We start from the raw sequence: 9,914 nt of genomic DNA on the forward strand, positions 1-9,914 counted from the left end.
TTTTTTGGTAAATACTTGTTTTGCAGAATGTGGGGAAGAAGTATCAGAAAAAGCCTGAAAGCCTGAGCTACTGTGAGATTGATTTCTGTACTCATGAATTTTATTCTTGACTTTCCAATAGTGGAAGACAAACAGCGAACAGTGGATTATCCAAATAGAATCCAAGAGTGGAAACAAAATAAAATTGTGTGATAGATAACATGTTTCTTTTGTTACATGTTTTGAAACATGTTTTGTCTTAACATGTTTCTGGCTGCTATAATGCCACCTCAACAGGCATGTACATTCAAGCATTTTTAAGCATCATAGTCTAATCAGTCTAACCTGAGTAGCAGTTACTTGCTGGCCAATTGCTTAAACAGACATACTAGCTAATTTCAACTGCACTACTGTGAAATTTATCAAGTAAATAACTGACTTATATAATCCAAATATGTCTTATTATTAAAATACACCAATAATTCAATACTTTAATGAAGTAAAGAGGTGTAAGTAAGGAACTATTCAAGTTCCTTTTCTTACACGCTTCTCTGCCTTACACTAAAAATAGGACAGCAGAAGTTCCAGGGAAATTTGGCCAAAAAACCAAGCATTGATAGCATCATTACAACCCAGCACTAAATAACATTACATAAGTATCCATATGCTTATGCTTAAAAACAACAGCATGTGTCTTATATAGTGCTCAGTGGTCACGATCTATGTCAAAGCAAAGCAAAACGAGTGGGAAGATAGCATGGATGACACACTGCCTGAAATGGATGCTAGGAGTGGTGTTAACTTCATGTGTACATTTCTGCCTTCTTTGCTGTGATTTCTCAGACTTGTATACTTCTGTTTCCATTAATTTGGCCAAGTGGCACAGTCATCTGATTACAATTTTAAGGATATTAAAGATGAAAACACTTTATTATCATCAGAAGCAAAACTTCTGAAAGCTGAAATGCTTGTATCTCTGCCACGCTGAGAAGTTGGTAAGGAAATCAATAATTCAGTCATAAATAGAAAGCTTTGAGGAGAAACAGTGTGAGGAAAATTAGAGCAGAACTAAATATTTAAGAAAAAAAAAACAACTACCAACCCAAAAGAAAGCAGATATTTCCAAAGCGCTGCTTCTGCTTATGAAAGAAAGAAAGAGCCTGAAAATTATGCTGACTGATGCTCTTTCAATGACTCACTGTGTCTGGTATTTAGTTTAAACATCGTTCAGTAGCGAGGGATCTGCAAACTATTAGTTTCCCAACATCCACATTCGCAGTGCTGGAGTTTATCACTGTTGCTGTATGCTGTTACACTCTCTCTCTATTGTTAACCTGGATATTATTTAATTATCACTGCATGTAGCTCATAAGCACGTTGCCTGTGCTCATTTCCTTGGATTCTTCTTCCAAGGAGACTGAAAATATATGCTAATAGGGTATACCGATGGGCCCACCTCTTTGGGCTCAACTCCCTCACTTTGCTCCACAGGCTCCACTGTGTCATCACTTACAAGAACACTGGTAATGATTCACATGCCAAAAAATGATGTTCCAGATGCTCCTTTTTCTGCCAAGATGGACAATTTGGTCTATGGTTCAGCAAAATACTTCCTCAACACACTACCAAAAAGACAGCAGCCACTTGCCCTTCCTTATCTGGATTCTGCTTGCTCCAGGTCTCTTTACCCCTACAACGAGGACGTAGGAGAGAGATAGGCCAGCTGGAGCTTGTCAGCTTTAAATGCCACGGGGGCTTGGGAATTGCCTGTCCTGACTACAAGCTCTCAACTATTTAGCTGGTCTGAAATGGCAGGAGGATTTAATGTTTTAATACCGAATTTACTTACTGAAAGATTTTAATATTCTGTGGGAATTTGATTTAGAAGTGTGATACAGCAATATGCTAAAATCACAATGCAAGCATGAGATAGTAATTGTAATATATAGTGGAACTGCAATATAAGTTGATTACCAGCACTGGTCTCTATACGCTCCTGCCACAAAGAGAGAGCTTTCGCCCTAATTGCAGAGACCTCAAAGCATAGATTAAATGTTAATCTGTGAGCCATTCTTTGTATTCTTTTACCTAGTAGTTTCTGTTCTGCTGCTTAATTTGTAAGAATAAATGTTACATTTTTTTCCATGTTGAGTCATAGCTCTCAGCCAGTACTTCTGGAGGATGAATTTTCACTGAAAGCTATCAGTGAGGAGAATCTTTATGACACTGAGAGTTATTTGGGAATTTAGAATCAAGGACTCTGGGAAAACTGCACATTATATTTTGGATCTGAGGTCCATCTGCATCAGAGAGGGGGACATCTCCTAGGATGAAGGACTTTCTGGATCTATCAGAAGCTTCAGCCATAAGTGGCAATTAAATCAGATGCACCTCATGCTCCCAGTGCATGCAGGCCAGCTTTGCCCGTGCAGAGACCATGTGGCTTCATGTGCACTGGTAGGAATTTATACCAGTAGGAATCTGGTTAATGTAGTGCAAAATACCATCACTGCAGATTTTTAGGCTTTATGACTGAAGTAAGTTGAAAGCAAGAGCACTAGACTTAGTATTCTATTTCTCATGATAAAAAAAAAAGGCAGAAGAGTGGAGGGAGCAGCCTAGATAAGATACAGATAACACAAACTCAATGTATATGAAACTACACTAACCCTTGAAATACTTGAAAGTCATGGCAGGTTTTAAGTAACAGCAAACATCTGATCCTCTGTGCCATGGTGCAGGGGTGTCTGATGAAATCTTACAATGAACCAGCTGAGTACTCTGAGCAGCTGAACACAGTTCAGCAAAGCAGATCTGAACTCTTGTAGACTGCCTGTTTGACTGTCAATTGCACTCTGTAGCTTAACTGAACATTCATGAAATTAAAATACATTTCAATAAAATCCACCAAGAAAATACGCTTGTAGATCCAGTATGCAGACAGAAAGTGCATTAGCTCAAATAAGAAAAAAATCAATACAGCTTCTGCATATTATTGCAATCTACATTTTGTAGCCAGCAGGCTTTCCATTGCTGCTGCTATTACTGGTAGAGTTCAAATAATCGTTAGAGCTGGAGAACATTCTTAGGCCACAAAAAGTTCCTTTTTTTTTTTTTCCAAAACAAACATGCAGCTCTATCATTCGTACATGGTTACATTTCTCAGTTATCTGTCATTTTAAAAGATAAAGAGCACAGCACTGGAAAATAAGAATTTTTTTGGATTTTTTGTTGTTGTTGTTTTGTTTGTTTTTTTCCAGAAAGTAATTAACAAAAGAATCCTTTTGATTCACATTCTTTCTAATGAGGCTATCATTTCAAAGGCTTGCCATTCAAGTACATCATCATAAGTTCTTCTCTTCTTTTTTACTTGTTTTATTTTCTCACAGAGGAAAGGATGGATATTCTCAAGAACTCTCTTACTCTTTGAAGCAGTAAGAATTTTCTGACTGCCTGAGGCACTCAGGCCAAGATTAATAATTCCTGCTTGTTGCCCACATTAGGCATCACAACCCTACTCTTGTTTATAATTCTGAGGTTTGACCCCAGGCTATGGGAATCAGCGGATCTGTAATGACTTTCTCTCTAAATGCTATACAGGCTGCAATGAGGAATCAAACATACACGGCTCCTTCAGATATCCCACCGATGTTGTCCACTGCAGTGACAAAGCAGAGAACCTGTTTGTTTATGTTTTCATAGCTGCTTTTGGCTTGGACGCCCACATTTAAATGCAAGGCAAGGCAATGCAATGCAACCACAGATACACTGAAGGAAGTTCCCTAGATATTTCTACCAATAACTTCATCTCCTCTCCCCAAAAAGGTAAAAGGCAGTGTTCAAAATCCCTTTTTGAAAGCATTCATTCCTTTTTGTTACCTTAAATGCAGAACATAGATTTTGGCCACTTTCTCAACTTGCAGTTTCTCACATTGTTAGCATTTCTATTCCCGAGCTAGTATTTATTCAAAGTCTTAAGTGATTAAATTTAATAAGGTTGAAGAAAGAAAAAGAAAAAAAAAGACTTCTCAGATATGTAAGGTAGGTAAAATATGACATGACATGGTTTCACATAGAACACATTGAAAGAACCTGAAATGTATCACAGAAGCATAGAATGGCCTGGGGTGAAAAGAACTGCAGTGATCATTTAGTTTCAGCCCCCCTGCTATGTGCACGGTCGCCAACCATCACCTGGCCTTGAATGCCTCCAGGGATGGGGCATCCACAACCTCCTTGGGCAACCTGTTCCAGTGCATCACCCCCTCTGAGTGAAGAACTTCCTCCTAATATTTAACCTAAACCTGCCCTGTCTCAGTTTAAAATCTTCCCCCCTTTCCTATCACTATCAACCCTCGTAAACAGTCCTCTCATGTTCATACGCTCCCTTCAAGTACTGGAAGGCTACAGTGAGGTCTCCCAGAGCCTTCTCTTCTCCAAGCTAAACAAGCCCAGTTCTCTCAGCCTTTCCTCACAGGAGAGGTGCTCCAGCCCTCTGATCATCTTAGTGCCCTCCTCTGCATCCGCTCCAAGAGCTCCACGTCCTTCCTGTACTGGGGCCCCAGACCTGGACGCAGTACTGCAGATGGGGCCTCACAAGAGCCGAGCAAAGGGGGACGATCACCTCCCTGTCCCTGCTGGCCACTCCTCTTTCAAATTAGCCCAGAATATAATTGGCGTTTCATGCTGCAAGCGCACACTGCTGGCTCACGTCCAGCTTCTCGTTCACCAAGACCCTGTGGAGATCTTCCCCCAGTTTGTATAAATACCTGGGATTGCCCCGGCCCAAATGCAGCAGCTTGTTGAACCTCATTAGGCTTCCATGGATCCACTTCTCCAGCCTGCCCAGGTCCCTCTGGATGGCTTCCCTTCCTTCCAAGGTATCGGCTGCACCGCTCAGCTTGGTGTCATCTGTAAACTTACTGAGGGTGAACTCGATGCCATCAGCTATGCTATTGATGAAGACGCTGAAGAGCACCAGTCACAAGACCGAGCCCTGAAGGACACCGCTTGTGACTGGCCTCTATGCTGACACAGAACCATTGATCACAACCCTTTGGCTGCAACCAGTCAACCAATTCTCAATCCACCTAACAGTCCACTCTTCAAATCCATATCTCTCCAATTTAGAGAGAAGGATGTGGTGAGGAACCATGTCAAAGGCATTGAGACCACGTCAAAAGCTTTGAAATGCATTCTGCTGTGATTTTATTGTCCACAAAAAGATACCAGGAGAGCTTTATTTTTTCTTTATTTATTTTTTTTCTTTTACAAGATAAAATAAATGATTTTTAAAGCTCTTGGTAGGATAGTTGGACATTATACAGAAGAATACAGACAAAAAGAAGCATCAGTGTACTTTCAAGAAGTCAAATGCTAGAAAGGTAAGAGTGCTGTGGAAACAAATTCATTCATGTTCCTAGAGCACGCAGTACACTGAAGAATGTCACAGAAATGTCAATATGGAAATGAATGAATCTAAAGCCAAATAATAGAGTTCTTATAGCATACACTAAGAAAATCTTGAGCCATCAAACTCACCAGTGTAGATAGAACACAGTATTGCATACACATTCATTCAATGAGTCCTTTCATCTTGTGGAATTAGCAAGGCAAAGATCCCACGGAAAAAACTGTGCATAAACATGCAACTATTTGCCAAAGCAATCCTAATCTTCTGGAGTTTTCTGCTTTATAAAGCCTTCTGTTTTTGCACTGTCAATATTGCATAGCTGTCTAATTCCATCATTTTACAAAAGAACCACAGAATTATGACGTGGGTTTATAAGATGATCACATACAGATGTTCACCTACCTCTGATATGAGAGCTAACAGAGACTACCAACAGGATTAAGTTGACATCCAATAAAGATGAACATTCTGGCATTAGGATACTCAGCCGGAATGATCCTGGGGAAACGCTGGATTCTGTTTTAGCAGGCTATTGTGGCTACTGCTTTTTTGCCCTGCCTTTTCCATACCATTGCTCTGCTAAGCCAATCTTTTTCCCCTCCCTCACTCCTACGTCTGAACCTTCCTGCCATCCTGCTCTATTCCTTCATTTAGACAGTTCTGTTCCTCAGAGTATTCCCCAGTCCATGCTGTGTGTTCTCTTGCCATTCCCAATCGGGTCTCTTAGCCACTTGTGCCATTAGCAGTGTTACTCTACGTTTCTCTCCTTACTCACACACTTTCATCTTCTCTCTGCTGTGAGTACTCTGTACCAGTCTCTTTGAGAAAATGTCCTCTTTTCCCTGCAGAAGTGTTTCTTTTGATCTTTTTTTTTTTTCCCCTCCCAAACTTTCCCAAGTTGTGGCCTTACAATTGTCTTACCAGTTCTCAGGTCTAGCTTGCTGAAGTTAATTAATTGGTCACTCCTGTTCTCTATAAGATGTTACAAGATCTTCATCTATCCTATCAAATTCCCATAGTCAAATTGCACTCCTATGACCCCAGCCTCAACTAGCATCTGCTCTGCAGTTCCAGTTTTCTTTTCCTATGCTCCAATGCGTTCTTCCCCTAAGCCTCTTGCACAATCTTTCAATGTCTGTGTTTTAGGCCATTCTGCTGCAAGGGCTGCAAATCAAGAGTAGGAAGACAAGAAGTCTGAGATATGTTCAGTACCTTATATCACAGAATTGTCCCCAAGAGCCTGCAATTTCAGAGAAAGAGCAGCTTGCTTTCAGCAGGCCGAAGATGGAGTAATCTCAGAATGAACTAGGTATTTGGAAAATTTCACTGTCACATTTTATCAATGTTTCCTCTGAATATGTGATTTTTCTTCAGATTTTTGTAATCTGTCTAAATGCAGCCGAAATAGAAGGGAAGGGCTTTCTCTAATGAAAGTAGGATATTTTATGTGGAATAAACAGTGTATTGTCCCTTCACCTTTTCCTTTGGGGAAAAAAAAAAACCCACAACTATTTTATCTTTAACTTTCATTTAAGTTTTAAATCAAAGCAAAATGTGTTACGAAGCAGAAAACCAACACTGAATACATAGTCCTGAACAGATAATGCTAATCAGTGTTTGAAGTGGTATATTACAATAATCACAGAATCACAGAATTGCAGGGGTTGGAAAGGACCTCTAGAGATCACAGACTCCAACTTCCCTGCTGAAGTAGGTAAGATTTAATCTGTACAGACTTTGAAAGACACCAAAAAGACTGAATTATTCAAGACCATGGGCCAGTGAGGAGATCAAAAAGTAAAATGGATTTATTTATTTCATGTACGTGGATGCCAAAATGAGAGAACAGCTTATTATAGCTGAAAGGAATTACATGAATATGAGTGTAGTTTAGCATGAATCACTGTGCTGAAGAAGCTCCTTACTAATAACTCAACAAAATTCAGAAAGAGTATCATAAAGCTAATCACTCGAGGCTGCTGTTATTATCAAGCTACTAGCTGAGATAAAAAACAAGTTATCATTTAACAAATCTATCAGGAAATTTCATTAATCTCACAGAATATTCATTATCAGGACAATCAGCATTTGTTTTTAGACAAAACACATTAAGATTCACAAAAATTGGAAGTGGGCTTTGAACTGCTGGCATACTCTCAGCATAGCCTCAGTGTATTTTTGGCATAACAAAGAGAAGAACAACGACTGATACAGTCATGTGAGTCTGATTCCCAGAAGGCCCTTTGTGCATGCTATATACTGGATTCTGCAATGAAGTGGGAGCAAAAGTGACGAGATTTATGAGAGAGGTTGGGCCTTGTACACTTATTGCACCCTTGTCCATTTGAAAATCTGTTATCCATTAACAGTCAAGTCCTATAACAAGTCAAAGTATTAAGTCAGCAGCTAGAAGTAACAATAAAAATACAACTGTTAAGCTTATCCCTCTATGAATTATCCTACCACACTTAATACTTAACTACAGCGTGCCACTTAGATACAAGTCAAAGAGGTTTGGATCACTGATGCCCTATCACTTTGTGGCAGAACAATAGCAGGTGGGCTCAAAATTGGTAATCCTGCACCATATATAAGTTATGAGTAAGAATGTAAAACTGTGTCTTCCCAGTTCTATCAGAAACTTATTTTCATGTAAGACAACAAAGGGTAGAAAAATCTCTCCTTTCTCCAGAAAGGAGAACAACAACAACAAAAATTCTGCCTCATCATTACAGACAGTACAGGTAAAAGTACCTGTCAAAGGACAATGAGCAATGTCCTTTGCTCACTGCTTGCAGGCTGGGCAGAAACTCATACTCTATTATTGCCAAAAACCATAATAAATCTGTTTTTAAAACATTGGAGTCCTGTTTCTATAGGCTGTTTTTTACAATCATCGTATTTACTGCTTCTGCAGAAGACTGGCTCTCTGCTCTCTCGAAGTACAGTAGTATGCAGGAAGAATTAAGCTGTCCTAAACCACTGTCTTTTAGATTAGGTGCTGATAACAGAAATAGTCCACTGGAGTGTTAATTATTTAGTAGTGGACTGGAACTCTTCATTCCTTCCGGATTTCAATAATTGCATGTAAGGAGAGACTTGCTTCCTAGACTGAAGGTCGCCTTAACTCTTAACAAATTGCAGCATTTAAACTGACAAGGTCAGACTGATATTTGTATTACTTCTAGAACTTCAATCTAAAGAAGTAGTAAAGTAATGAAGATGGGTTTCCTTCTCTGAAGTGGACTGAAGCAACTGAACATTTTACCTTTCAAAGACATCAAAACCTTGCATTGCTATTCTTATTTTAATAGTGAGAACAGCTCTAGCACAGCTCCTGACTATAAGTGATTGGATAAACTAAGGATGAAACAGTGCCTCTATCACAGCTAATAATAGAACTGCCATCAACTTCCATGCTACAAGGATTTTGCTGACTTCTTGTTTATTTATTTTTTGATAAAATTCTAAGCTTTAGAATTGGAAGATGGTGGTAAAACGCGCCACGTTTCCTGTATTCTAGGCTTGCTACAAAAGTTAAAATAAACAACAACAAAAAAAAGCAACAAGGTTACATCTCTAAAAGCGCCCAGTAGTAACACATCTCACAAGAAGTGACCAAGAACATTAGAGTGCTGTTGTCTGTATGTAATCATGATTTCATGGATGCCTTAACATGAAACAGCTATAAAATCCTGATCTGCTTTAATTTCTGAAAAATATTGTACTGTGTTGAACAATACAGACAATTGATGGAAACGATCTGCTTTCTCTCCAAGTCACTTATTCAGTTCCACTTTCTCACACCTGTATTTTCCTTTTATCATCCCACTACATTATAACCAAAATCACTACTTGTATCAAAGCATGCCCAGAAATAGAGGTAGTGTATAAAAGAACAACAGGTAAACACATAATTTATTTCTGAAGTGCTAGATGGAGCTGACTTAAATATGCTGAAATATAGTCTGCTTCCTAATTAAAATCTAGCTATGAAAACATTCATTGCTTGCTTTGTTATATCAATTTCATTATACAAATATTGTTTTTTGGTGTGTAGTAATAAACATCTAACAAGCTGATGAGTCACCTGCTGTTTTACTTATCAATATTGACATGAATAATATACTAAGACTAAATTTAATTCCCCCGAATAAAGCAAACCCTTCAGGATTATCAACTCATCAACAACCAACTCTTCTGAATCATATTGCTTCTCCTCAAAATTAGATTTCTATAGTTCCTGTGTTGAGAAAACTGTGCATCTTAACTTTTTTCTCAAACTTCTGTGACCAAAATAAGTTCTCACCTTCCCCCAAGTAATCTTCGTTGTGCTATTTTAACACAGTTCCCCAAACTCAGGACAATTGTAAAATGACTTATCAGTCATTTTTAACATCTGCTGTAAAATGTAAGGCATGAAGAATGCTTTATGTGACATTGAAAAGGTTATTACAAAATAGCAATGTGCAGACTGTAATCTTAAACTTATCCTTCTTTTTTTTTTTCTTTTTTTTCTTTT

General features: G+C 38.7%; 1 long non-coding RNA gene across 3 annotated transcripts in view; it reads right to left on the minus strand.

The window, feature by feature from the left end:
• LOC104911543 overlaps positions 1-9,914 on the minus strand; it is a 70,319-nt gene that overhangs the window by 59,348 nt on the left and 1,057 nt on the right. The window lies entirely within an intron of this gene.

Source organism: Meleagris gallopavo, chromosome 6, assembly GCF_000146605.3.
Source record: "Meleagris gallopavo isolate NT-WF06-2002-E0010 breed Aviagen turkey brand Nicholas breeding stock chromosome 6, Turkey_5.1, whole genome shotgun sequence".
In the NCBI taxonomy this organism is placed as follows: Eukaryota; Metazoa; Chordata; class Aves; order Galliformes; family Phasianidae; genus Meleagris; species Meleagris gallopavo.